Source organism: Vanacampus margaritifer, chromosome 9 (assembly GCF_051991255.1).
Source record: "Vanacampus margaritifer isolate UIUO_Vmar chromosome 9, RoL_Vmar_1.0, whole genome shotgun sequence".
NCBI classification, from domain to species: Eukaryota; Metazoa; Chordata; class Actinopteri; order Syngnathiformes; family Syngnathidae; genus Vanacampus; species Vanacampus margaritifer.
Genome location: NC_135440.1, coordinates 18,752,885 through 18,765,807, shown reverse-complemented (window position 1 = coordinate 18,765,807; position 12,923 = coordinate 18,752,885). Strand labels below are relative to the sequence as shown.

At 40.1% G+C, this 12,923-nt stretch overlaps 1 long non-coding RNA gene across 1 annotated transcript in view; it reads left to right on the top strand.

The window, feature by feature from the left end:
• LOC144057956 (uncharacterized) overlaps positions 1–12,659 on the top strand; it is a 31,721-nt gene extending 19,062 nt beyond the window's left edge. Inside the window, exon 3 of the long non-coding RNA XR_013295356.1 lies at positions 12,487–12,659. This is a non-coding gene — a long non-coding RNA (uncharacterized LOC144057956). The remainder of the gene's footprint in view (positions 1–12,486) is intronic.
• The last annotated feature ends 264 nt before the right edge of the window (positions 12,660–12,923 follow it).

Here is a 12,923-nt window from a genome sequence, read left to right as displayed (position 1 = left end):
TTTATTATGAATAAATAACACTTTGTGTCCACTATCAAATCAATACGCTTAGCCTTTTAACATATAGCACTGATAGCATTCTGCCCACAATGGCCAGCGTGCTTTGCATTGTGGGTTACCGGTTTCTATGGGCAATGTAAATAATGCTGTCGGCACAGCACACGAGACAAGAACGGGAACGTGATTTAAGGGTGTACTTAAACTTTTTGCGGTGTGGTTAATGCTGGCTGGCTGGGATTGGTGCTAGCTAGCCGTCGTTAGCTAGCCAGTACTAGCTAGTTGTTGCGGAGAGAAAACTAGGAACTTCTCGCCGCCTTCATCTGCATCCAAGATCAAAGTTAGTTTATTGCTTGTCTTTTTTTCTTTTTTTTATATCTGCACTTATGTTAATGATCTTTGGGTGGTGAGAACGTTGCTATACAAATTTGCTTTATAAGATGGTAGATTTTGTCATACCAAACTATATCACAAACACAACTGCCGTCCTTGTGCTCTGTGATGAATTTTTTTTTCTCAAAAAATGTTGCGCAATTTGTTTATATTTGTCTCATTTGTTTAATAAAGAAAGACATATCGTAATATATAAATACAAACAATATTCATACCGAATGTAAAGACTGTTTTTTATAAAGTGTAAGCTGAAAGTCATGTGTGTGACATTTGCTTACAGTGCAGTTAGTTAATTGCTCCTTGCTAGTGTCTCAATTTTGTTTGCCTGTGTTTGACTTTTTGTTATGTTTAATTAATGTCCGAAATTGCAACTTGTGAATAAATATTGGCTTGCAACATAAAGTAACTTTAAAAACGTAAAAATTGGGAAACTCGTAGGTTAAGGTACCACCGTGCATGAAAATTTTACTAAGAACAGTAACATAATATTTTTACTCAGTTACTTCCCATCACTAGAAATACATGATTTGTGCTTTGAGTATGACACCAGAGTCGTGCCTAACAGTGCAACACATTCATCCATATGTAGACAAAGTTGAAAAATGTTGCGTGTTCGCCCTCGGGGGGGGGGGGGGGGGGGGGGGGGGTTAAATGAACCCCCACACACACTCTCATGGGCTAAGACTGTCTCACTATTCAGACCAAAGGAATCATTAACCGGGCTAGTCAACAGACACACTTTGCTCGTTTGCTCCCTCCCCGCCACTCCTGTCCTCCTTTCCGTCTCCTGGGGACTACTACACATTCTCATGCACAAACACACACACTCGAGTGCACAAAAGCACCAACACGATCCCAGTGAAATATTTAACCGCACTGCTCGGCTGTCATTTGTTCTGCTGCATCTCCCTTCGTCTGCCCTCCTGTCTGTTCTCTCGGCTCATCTGTTGTTTCTGCTGTCGCTCCATCCTTTTCCTATTCATCTGTTCACTCGGTGGTCAGAACATACCAAGTACATCTCACACAAGCTACTTTCCCATTCCAATTGTTGCCTTTTCGGCTCTATTGTTTTATTCAGGCCCGTGTGGACCAGATTTCTTCGTCTTCTCTTCTTTCCCGAGAACCTCAACCTCAGGCAGTGCATTTGTCAAGAGAAAATCCATTACCCTCCTTCATCCTTCCTTTCTATTGTCCTCTGTTATCTTTCTCGGCGTCTCTCTTGTTCCCTCCTCTCCGCACATGCTCCTGGCCTCGGCCCTATATTAATTACCACAGTGCTAATGATCCCAGATGGACCGACATCACCTCGATGTGGGGTGCGGGCGGGGGGTGGGGGGTGGTGGGGTGCGAGTGGCCTACACGGTTGTGCGTGGGCCACTCATGGATCCGATTTGGCTACTGTATGTGCGCATATGTTGCCAATGATATGCATCGCTTACACCGTCTGTCAGCAACTCTAAACTCTTGCATGAGTCACAATCGCTGTAGATTCAAACGAAGATGTTCTGAATTTTAATGGAAAATGTCGCTGCACGTGGGTATATGCTCATCACAAAGTCAAATGAAGCCATAATTAAAGTGAGAAATGTCTGAATATATGTCAAAAAGGCATTCTCAGCAGTTATGTCTGCTCTGTACTCAGCCCGATTATATCCAACAATATCATACATTTATATTCAACGTTTACTCACAGTTAAGATAAATTCATAACATTAACAACAGACAACATTTTCAATATTAACTCATTCACTCCCAGTCATTTTCACTGAAGCAACCCCCTTCACTCTCGGCTGTTTCACTGGATTTTTGTAATGCCCACAGAATATTGTGTTCTATTGCTATAAAAACATGAAAGATTAGAGTATTTTCTTTCATCAGGAAAAAAGTATATTTCTCTGTTTCCATTTTGCAGCAATTAGTATTAGAATATAGCTAAGTTTCATCATTATTCACAAATCTGTTTAGAACTGTGGGTGAATGAGCTTTTTTCAACATGGCCCTGGTTAAACTCTCTTTTGTTCTAATGCCACCTGCTGGCCGTTTTTGTAATAACAACCATTTATTTAACCGTTCTCTGCAGAGAGGCTGCATCATAGCCTTCTGTATGCTCTAGAATACACCCCCCCCCCCCCCACACACACACACACAAAAAAAACATATAAATACGTCTTTGGGACACAAACCATTTAAAATAGATCGTATTTATAAGTTTTTGGGAGCAAATGAGTTAAGTACTAAATCAATTTATAAAATGCCCAATAAGTAAGTATTTCATGTAACAAACTAGTGTATAAATCAAATATCCTTCACAAAAATGGCTGAAGCAGATTAGTTCATCACAAAGTCAAACAAAACCAAAAGGAAATGGAAAATTGTCTTCATATTCATCAAAAATTATTTATTGTAAATAATAATTATCAGCCCTTTTATGTCTGGGTGTGCCACAAGGCTCTGTACTCAGCCTCATAATATTCACTACTGTACATTTAAATATTACAAAAGTGAGTACAAGCTTAAGTTAGCAATATGGAAATGTCATTTTAAATAATATCATATTACAAAAATATATTACATAAACAAAAACAAAACAAAAACATTTATACCTAGCACCAGTACAAACCTCTTAATAATCTTCTTGTCCATTAAATGTTCATGAATGTATCACATTATGACCTCATTTTACAAATTGTACATCAACATATTGATCTGCAACCGTAACCTTACAAATATTCATTAAAACAGATCCTCAATATTTATCCACATTGATTTTGCTTACTTCAATTTATTATTTTGCGCTGATAAATAAATAGAACACAGCACAATCAGATGATAACCTCCATTGATTGTCTAACTGAACCCAAACAATGTGGAAACATAATTATGCTATAACCCCTGGCTTTGTTTTTAACATACATGGCAAATTCTATTCTAATGAAACCAAAATACTGCGATGTTAGTATAATTTCTGGAATGTGTCTAAAATGATATTGCTCAAGGCCAAAGAAAGTCCAGAGAAATGTTTCCTCCAAGTTAGGCATGAAAGCATTTGACCGGCCCGTAAGGATCTCAGTCCGTGACCTCGCCAAAACACCTTCAAAATGAAGTGGAACAAACACAAACTGCTGTCCAGACATAATCCCCAAAAACATCAGCACCTGCCCTCATAAATTGCTCTTAGGGTTAAACAAATCCCCCTAGACATAATTGTGCAAACTTTGTTTGGATGTTGCTCAGCTATGTAGTAATTGCATTACGTCTGACTTTAATGCATTAATTCACCAGGGTAACAACCCACAAACACGTAAGCTATGCTAACAGTTTCTTTGTATAGACCCAACGGATCAACACACGGACCAGCCAAGACGTTAAAACCTCGCTGCTAAACTGCAAGCGCCCACACACGCGTACACTCACACTCGCTAAGGTTAGAATGTTACAGGTGCAGGGGCAAAGTGCATGAATGTGTGTCATGGATATGGTAGCATTCTTGAAATGCATACACACAGTCACACATTGCTTGACCCCTTCCAAATATAGTTTAGAACATCCTCACTTGTAGATTGAATCCCAGCTTACCAGTGGTGGGCGGTCAGGGTCAGTAAGGCCTTCTCTACTGGCCAAAAAACTATCAACAACTTCCAACCTACATTTACAATCTAAATTAGTTTCATGAAATGATATTCAGCAACATTTGTCTTAATTTGGTAGCATATGTTGTGGCTACACTGATTCTAGTGTGGATGTTAGTTCATAATTAAAAAAAAAAAATCTTCTAATTTAGACACATTACAGAGTTGAGTGTTGTTAGCAACCTTGCCAAATTTGAATGATTAGTGGCCAGGCTAGCACGAAGCCTCTGTCTACTGTAAACGCTGGCTGTCAAAACGGACTTTTTGAAGAAAAAAAAAAGTTTCTCCTTCCTCACTTTTCCGCCGTTTTCTCGGCGATGTTTGTGCACTCGTGGCTGATAACGAGGTGCTCTAAAGTAGCTGGGCCAGTAGACAACCCTAAGGGAAAATTCATTTTCAGGGTGTAGACATACAGTAGCTAGCTAGCTAGCTAACGGCATGTTGCTATTGCGCCAGATAATCGTTGATTAAGGCATTTAAAGGTGTCAAGTCAAATATTTTCTTTGTGGAATATGAATTAAGCAGTAAAATTCACTTGTTAAATTTTTTAAAATTGAAAATAGAAGAATAAGGCAAATACCAGTCAATCCAATTTACAAACATCAAAATAAAATAAAAATAAAAATTATAAACAGGGAGAAAAACAAACAAACAACAACAATAAAAAATAATAACATTGTTATTTCCAAGAGTTTTGTTGTTGTTGTTGTTGTTAGAGATTTAGAATAATTGTCAATCTCAATATAAAAAAAACTTAAATAAAGGTTTCAAGTTTAGGAATTTACATTTATGGATACAAAATGTTCCCAATAAGAAATACAAATTAAGCAAAGTTGACTATTTTTTTTGTTCTTAGATTCAAAAAGGGTAACAGAAGGCGGCCATTTTGCCACTTGCTGTCGACAAAAAATGACATCACAGTTCCCTAAGGGCTCATCTTGCGTACGTCACATGACACGGCAGTATCCTACAAGACAAAATGGCCGCCCCCTGAAATAAAAAGGGTTTTGCTAATCAGTGCCGTATTTAGACTGATGAGGACGCATAGAGCATATTCCTAAAGAAAATCTTTGACTTCAAGTGCCTTTCCTCACCTGAGTGGTTATCTGGTGCAATGGAGACATGCCGTAAACGCCTTCTGACTCCCACCACCGCATTCTACACATTGCCAAAGTTTCCAACTAACACTTTTAATCAAGTAATGCCTTTTTACTATTGTACATCTGTCTTGCTGTGCCTTCAATTTTATTGTCCCTTTGTTTTGTTTTTTTGTTTTTCATCACAGCCTCCTGTTCTTTATTATTTGTTTCCAATCACTGGCATTAACAAACTCGTTGCATAATTGTGCAAATGCTTAGTTCTCAATTTCCGTCTGGCACTTTCCATATCAGGGACAGTCCTTGTTCCACTTTACACTCACGCACCATATGGACAAAAAAAAAGAAATGAGTCTCTTTTGTAATCATTACTACCTGTTTTCTTCGTGCCTGTTGACCAAAAATGTGAAGGTTCCACTTGAATGAAACCTGTACGTGCAATTACCGGCATCAGCTAATCCAGCGAGCCAATTCCACCCACGCTCAACCTCTTAGCCACACACCTACGATTATTATGCTTCCTTATTCAAGATTTCAAATACTGCAATTGCTTTGAAAAGTGCATAAGATACAAACCAAAATCACACTTCCGAAAGATATGTGCTCACAGAATGGAAAACGTGAACTGAGTATCTATCTATCTATCTATCTATCTATCTATCTATCTATCTATCTATCTATCTATCTATCTATCTATCTATCTATCTATCTATCTATCTATCATTAAAATAGATCGTTTCTAGAGTGTGTTATCGTTACGGTTACCGTAGTGATTTGAGGCTCGCACCAATAACATTGCTGGGGAGGTTGCGACGTTTAGTTGAGCAACCGAACAAAGGAAAACCAAATGGATTTTCTAAACTTGTAATGACTTGCATTTCCATTTTAAAAATGGATTTTCCATCTCATCTCTGACTCAAAGGCTTTTGTTAGCAATTCTTTTCACTATTAGACTCGTTTCGAGAAGTGGCTCAAAATCTTACAAACAAATAAATAATTTAAAAAATGCAGTTCACAATTTGGAGCGATTACAGTTTCTCTCCATAGGTTTGGCACATTTCTTGAAACTGGGATGACATTTTCAAAATACCATGGACAAATCCCTAAACTACCTTACAATTGGTCTCAACTGAAGGGCATTTCTCATTGCTTTTATCAAATTGCCAATGTCTTAGAACATGTCTCAATTGCCTCAGTGGATCCGTGCTAATGGTTGTGTACATTTAGCCTTCAGTTAGCACAATCCGCCCACATTTAGCACATTTTCCAAATCTTGCTGACCGAGCTTCATTTAATAACGTTTTTGAGCCAGTGCACATAGTTTACATTATACACTCATGTCAGATAAATTAAGCTCTCTTGTGTAATTTTGCTTAACCATTTGTAGTTTTGCTGCTCTGTGAAAAACACTTTTTCCCCCTCACTTTTATGTTTTTGGGATGAAACTGAATGCAGACATCAATTAACAATTAAATTTTTTCCTGTGTCTTATTATTTTTCATTAAGCTGTATGCTAACAGTGGTTAATTTTTTTAAACATATTTTTTGAAAAAGTGCCCAATCAAAAGTGTTATGTGAGTGACAGTGTTTGACCCTTAAAATGATATTTCCATTATTTCCAATTTCGGAAAAATTGCGTCAAAATCCAAACAAATCAGACCAGCAGCCAGGGTCGTTCCACTGTATGTTTTTTCCCCCGTCTGCCCAGCATGTCTGTCATGTTTGTGGAGCATATTTCAACAGGCCTCTGACATTTCTGGGGTTTGTGGTGATAATGGCTCAAAAAAAAACATCCATTTACAAAATTGAAAGTACAGTAATGCTCAACTTTTCCTCTGCTTGTCTAACTTCACAGTAAAACAAAAGACACATTCACTAGGCGTTTGAATGGTTTATAGCGCAGATGTACAATACGTCTAACATGTTCCCCGTGGGATATTCCACACCTGATCATCTGAGGGTCATCCACACATACTAAGAGGCCTACTTGACTTGAGTGATTTATTGACACGCATCCACTGAAATAATCCAAGAGTCCTAAACAGACGGAGGCCGCGCATTCACTTGGCTGATGACAGCAGGTGATGGCCCGTTGGAAGGTCGCATTTGGAGTTCAAACAGGCAGAGAGAAGAAAGTTCAGAGGGTGGTCTCATCTCGAGCTCAAAACTGCTCACAGATGGCGTTTGACTCAAAGACAGTGATTGAGTATGGCAGACACAAAGAGATGTTCAAAGAGGCTTTTGGGATTGGGAAGGATGTTTTGTTTTTTTCTTGAGAGGGAGGTCCTGATCTCCTCATTCAAACAGAATGTTCCTGTGTGATGTGGGAGCGTGTTGGATTGTCAGCGAGGGTGTAAGTGCACAAGCAACATGTGTTCATGTGTTGGCCCCGCGCCCTGCACTACACCCTCAAAAAGACGTGTGACGCATTGTGCGATATCCTGGGATCATAGTTGAATGTCAAAGAATGGGAGTTTGGAAATGACAAACGGAGCAAAAATTGGGTGTGTTTGAGATGTTTGGCTATGATTGCAACCACGTGCGGGCGCTTCCATGCCAAACCTTTTTTCTTCACAGGCACGTCCAGATTTTTGGGGGAGGAGCAATTTGGTGAATTGATGACTTCATTTGAGGCGCAACTTTCAAATAAGCGAAGTGCGCATCTATCTCGGCAGGCCGGCTGGTAGCCTACTACCAACTTTTCATTGAAAACTAATGGAGTCTAACGGGGTAAGCACTGATTTGGACCATTTCAACCATTGGAAAGTTGATTTTTTTAATTTAATATATTTTAAACATGCATAGCGTGTCATTACTGACTTTGACTGAATGTGTGCGCTTTAACGGGAGTTGGACCGAGGACACAACACCGGAACGCGATCAAAAGACTTTCTTCACTGAAGGGGTTAATTGGGGCTGGGAGCAGGTTCTTAAATGACTCCATTAGTTTTGTTACACGTAAGTCTGCTAGCTAGCTTCGTGATGCTTCTGTCTGTTCCCTCGGTTTCAGGATATTTTTCCATTTTAGTCTTTTTTATGTTTGTTTGCATCTTTCTTTTCTGTCTGGAAATTGGGAAGAGTGAACGGAGGTTTACAAGTGTACACTTTCGTCTTCTGGAGATTTGCAATGGTGTTTTTTTTTTGCCTATAAACTCTATTAGGACAGTTAAAAATGGCACCAAGTGCACCTGTCGTTTTGTCACTTAAGGCTGAAAGTCGTTTAAACAATGCTTGCAAGATTTAAGGTGTGCAGTTACGTAAACATGTTCTCAGCACTCTAATCTTTGCCATTCAAATGACTTCTATGTTTGGTAGCAATATTTTTTTACTTGATTTTCACGCATGCGCAAATGTAATGCACACTTTGCTTATTCTGTGGAGCATTAAAAAAAAAAATTGTAATGTATTGAGAAATTATTAGGCAGACCTCAAAAGTCAAAATCAAAAATAAAACAAATAATATTACTGATATAAATATTATATGCTACTTGCATATTAATCAATCATTCATCGTGACTTTCCAGATGTTAAAATTGCATCATCAAAGAGAACAAGCCATTTCCAACATTTAAAATTGGCCAATAATTCATAAAAATGACACCAACATGTGTGGACTGACCAAAAGTATTGATTTTTGAAAAAATATCAAATTTTAAGAAACCACGCCTGGCTGACATAAGGCGTATTTTAGCGTAATTCATTTGTGTTAACTGGTTCTGTTTACCAATTAGACTTTCTCTCCGGAGTTGAACACTTATTAATTTGCCTGCTATTTTGTTGTTCAAAGTTGGATTTTCTCCACTTTAACGCGGTTCCAGCCAGATATCTCTGAAAAGCGGAACGACCCAAACTCAACTCAAGTCGTAGGTTAGCTTAGCAATTAGCATGGCTTTCCCCGTCATCCCTTTGTGAGAACCATACTTGTCAGATGAGTAGCTTATTCGCTTCGATGGAGGTGATGATTACTGACTCAGGAGTGTCGAGCGAGTCCGCAACGTGTTTCGCCACAATAGTAGTCAGCGAAGCTTGTTGTAAGCTAGCTGGTCGTGGTGTAAGTAGCACTGAGCTTGTCTCGACGGTTGAAGTTCAAATTTTGACCCGCAAACTGTGATACGAAACCGCTTATTTTGACTTTTTTGTATTCTTGTGACTTCTTTCCTATTGAGAACAAACTTTTTGTGTCCGGCCGCTAATGGATGACATCCATACAGTGGAGGTATGTAACCCTACACGACCTTCATGGTGGTCAGGTTAAAGTGGAAACCATTGAAGGACAGGTCATTGGGTTACACAAAGACTAAGCTAAAGGCCACCACTGCACAGGGTTACTTAGCTCCTCAAAGAATCTCTTGTCCAATTACAGTCAGTCACATTACAGACAGCAGGTGGGTCGAGGTCCAGTTATAACAAGCTTATGGGAAAAGACTGTAAGCAGCCAAGCGCGACGGGTCATCGGGCTATCCAATATTCTGTCATGTAGCCTCAGCAGGAAGGAGTATTTAAATGATCCTTTTAGCGCTGATGATTTCATGGTTTTGAGAGTGCCGTCCGCCCCGTCTTCTGTCAGTGTGAGAGGAAATCCGATCATTGGATGTTATACTTAAGTGGGTTGACGTCAGTAGCTTTGGTGTGAATGACAATGTTGTGGCGTATTGTACATATTGGCCTAAATCAGTCAATAACACATGCCAGATTAGGGAATGATGACTCCAAATGAAAATATGAGACAATAGATTATTTGGTGTTCGTGTTGGAACGCCCTTACATTCTTATCTAATGAATATGCAACAAATAAATACATTTCAATTTTATTATTTGGATCTTTTGATACATGGATCCAGAAAGTGTCAGTTCCACCATTGCTCATAGCAAGATATTACTGTTTATTTCCACTCGTTGCACCAAAATAGGATTTAAAAATCACTGGCAACCGCGGGTGACTTTAGTACTCACATAATCCACCGCGCAGCACCGATATGGATTTTTAGTGTCAACTTTTCAAATGAATTCCGTCCGCCTCCGCTCAGCCACCGCACATTTTTTGTTAGTGTAAAAATTGGAGGAAATAAAATATAGCAGGCTTGAAATTTCATTAAAGCAACCTTGGAGGATGGCATGAATGTGAAATTAATCTGTAAACCTCGAGGGCGAAGAAGAGCCCTTGAGTCAAGCAATCTCAAGGTTGTAATATCCAGCCATGTGCTTATGTTTGCCAATAAGCAAGTAAATAGGAAACTAAGAGATCCCCCCTGAGAAGTTCGCTGTGAATTTTTCATTGTATCGCAAAAGAGAGCATATACAATGCACAGATTGGTCAAAAAGGGAAGTCAACTCTTCTCTCCTCACTGCCGTATTTTCAATATTCTCGAGGAGCAAATTGCACATTTTCACTGTGGCTAGCTTGTTGCGGTGTCGACTCTCCACACTCTTTTTTTTTTTTACACTCCTTTGCTGGCCTCCACACCAGCGTGACACCACTGGAAATAATTGCCTCGGGACTCAGTCGTCGGTTCAATTCCCACTTCGGCGTCCACGGAGAATCGAGAAAGAGAGATGGGCCGAAACGAACAATAGGTCAGCTCTGACATTTCTAATTACAGAGCGGAGAGAAGCCAGTTAATGCACCGTGTTTCGGACTGGCTGCTATAATTACAACCAGGCTGGCATAGCGATGGGCCCTGTCCATAGGTGTTAACCCCCCGGGGCTCTCATTAGAGGGCACGGGCTAATGAGTGCACCACACACACTCGCAGTATCCAGACTTTGCTTTTACTGCGTTCCGGCTCCCTTAATTTCCCCCAGTGACACACAGAGATGCGTACAAACCGGCAGAGGTGTGACGTTAAACATTATGAATGGGACCTGGGAAAGGTCCAATTAGGAGAGTGTGATTTTAATTAACGCCATACATTTTACAGTGTCCACATGGGAAATAGAAAGTCCAGGGAATTTAAAAGGAAAGACATTAAACGGTGGGAATTGGCACGAGAGAGGGGGAATGTTTACGGCGACGGAGGAAGACGAGGGAGAGGGGCAAGATGAGGGTTAAGGGTAACCTGATCCCTGTCAAATTTATTTTGGATGGTCCCAGAAACGGCTCGCCGTTACCAAGCAGATTATCAGGGCACAGGAGAAGACTGACGAGAGAGACTGAAAAAGATTTGTCTTGTGCTCAGACATGAATGACTAAAATATTTACCAGTGGGGGGGTTTGAAAGTCAGGCCTAGCATGTGACACGTCACATGTAGAAAATTCTGGGCGATACACACACAGTTGTGGAAGTTGTTGGTCTCCGAGGGCTGGGTGGTGTGCGCGTTTGGGTGGGGTGCGTGAGTAAAAAACTTTGGGTTTGAGCCATGAGGCGTTTTTTGCCTCTTATTTAGGCCCAGATTGCACTGGACTAAAAAAAACGCACAAACAGCCCTCTAAAGGACGACGTCACTCGGATTGTTCCCGGAGATCAGACGAGATCAATACATGAATGTGTCAAAGTTGCCGTGTAATGCTCTGACCTAAATGCCAGTAAGTGACCATAGTTTCAGACATCCAACAGTAGGCTAAACCCTGCTTAAGAGCAACCGCGCACACACAATGACTGCAGCTTAAAGCATCGCTGTTCTGTGTTATTAGAAGTGCGCTAATACAGTCGCCTTTGCTTGGGAGAATTACGCAGAAATATGAGAACAGTTATATTAAGGGCAGCATTTGCACAAATGCATCTTGTATCCCTTTTAATGCACTCTTTAGGCCAGTGGTCCTTAGCTTTTTTTTTTTGGCCCACGGAAATTGAGAAATTTAGACTAGCGTAGAAAAAGATTACAACCAAAAAATACAACTCACCATTGAATGCAGTTGTTGTCTGTACAATCTTGTGCTAATGGTAAGGTGAGCAAATGTTGTTTTCCAAAGATGACGATGCCATACATTATAACTAAAGAATAGAAGTGATGATGAGACAAGCCACGCCTACATCGTGTATCATGAGAAAGTAAATTGTTTGCCATTACTGTTATTATGACAAAAAAAAAATCCACATAATATTTCAAGTCTTTAACAATATTAGACATCTTTTACCCATTGTGTATGCGGTGGAGGAGATTTCCACCTCAATAAAGTTAGCTTTTGGGCAAGTAGGCTCTTCTTGAGCCACACACCTCACTGAACTTCTTTCAGAATCTAATCTAACACTCAATAAAATATTTTTAGTTCAGTCTTTATCTGCACCAAATGGTCCATGGACTGTTACCAGTTCACTCCAGTGGTTGTGGACTACTACTTCCACGTCCACAGGATCAGACATGGTTGATTTAAAACCATTTCCTAAGACCCCCAAATGTCTCCAAAAGATGCATTTTCTTCTTTCTGTCAGGCCTGAGTGCAGGAGAGATGAGAGACCAGTAAGTCCGAGTTACCATGGCAACTACAGACGCAGTCGCTGCTATTACAGGAGGTACAACTGGTGTGTTTCTTTCCCCCACCTTGAGGCTGCATACATACAAGTCTGTGAATTCATTGCTGAAGGTCTTACGGATGGGATTGCGTGCAATAACAATCACTCGTGTGACGAATTGCTACAGTTGCACATGGACGTGTACGTGCATTCCGTCATTGGGACCTCTGCGAGGACCATTAGGTACGTGAGAGTGTGCGTATCTTGCACACGAACACACGTTACAGGCAAGGATATAAAACGAGAGGAGTGTATGTATCATTGTGCTCGTTATCATAACTCGATACAACTTTTATTGTCTGACGTGTGTAGGGGCAAAGTTCACCGTAGTTACTTAAGAGCAGACTTTGGAGGGC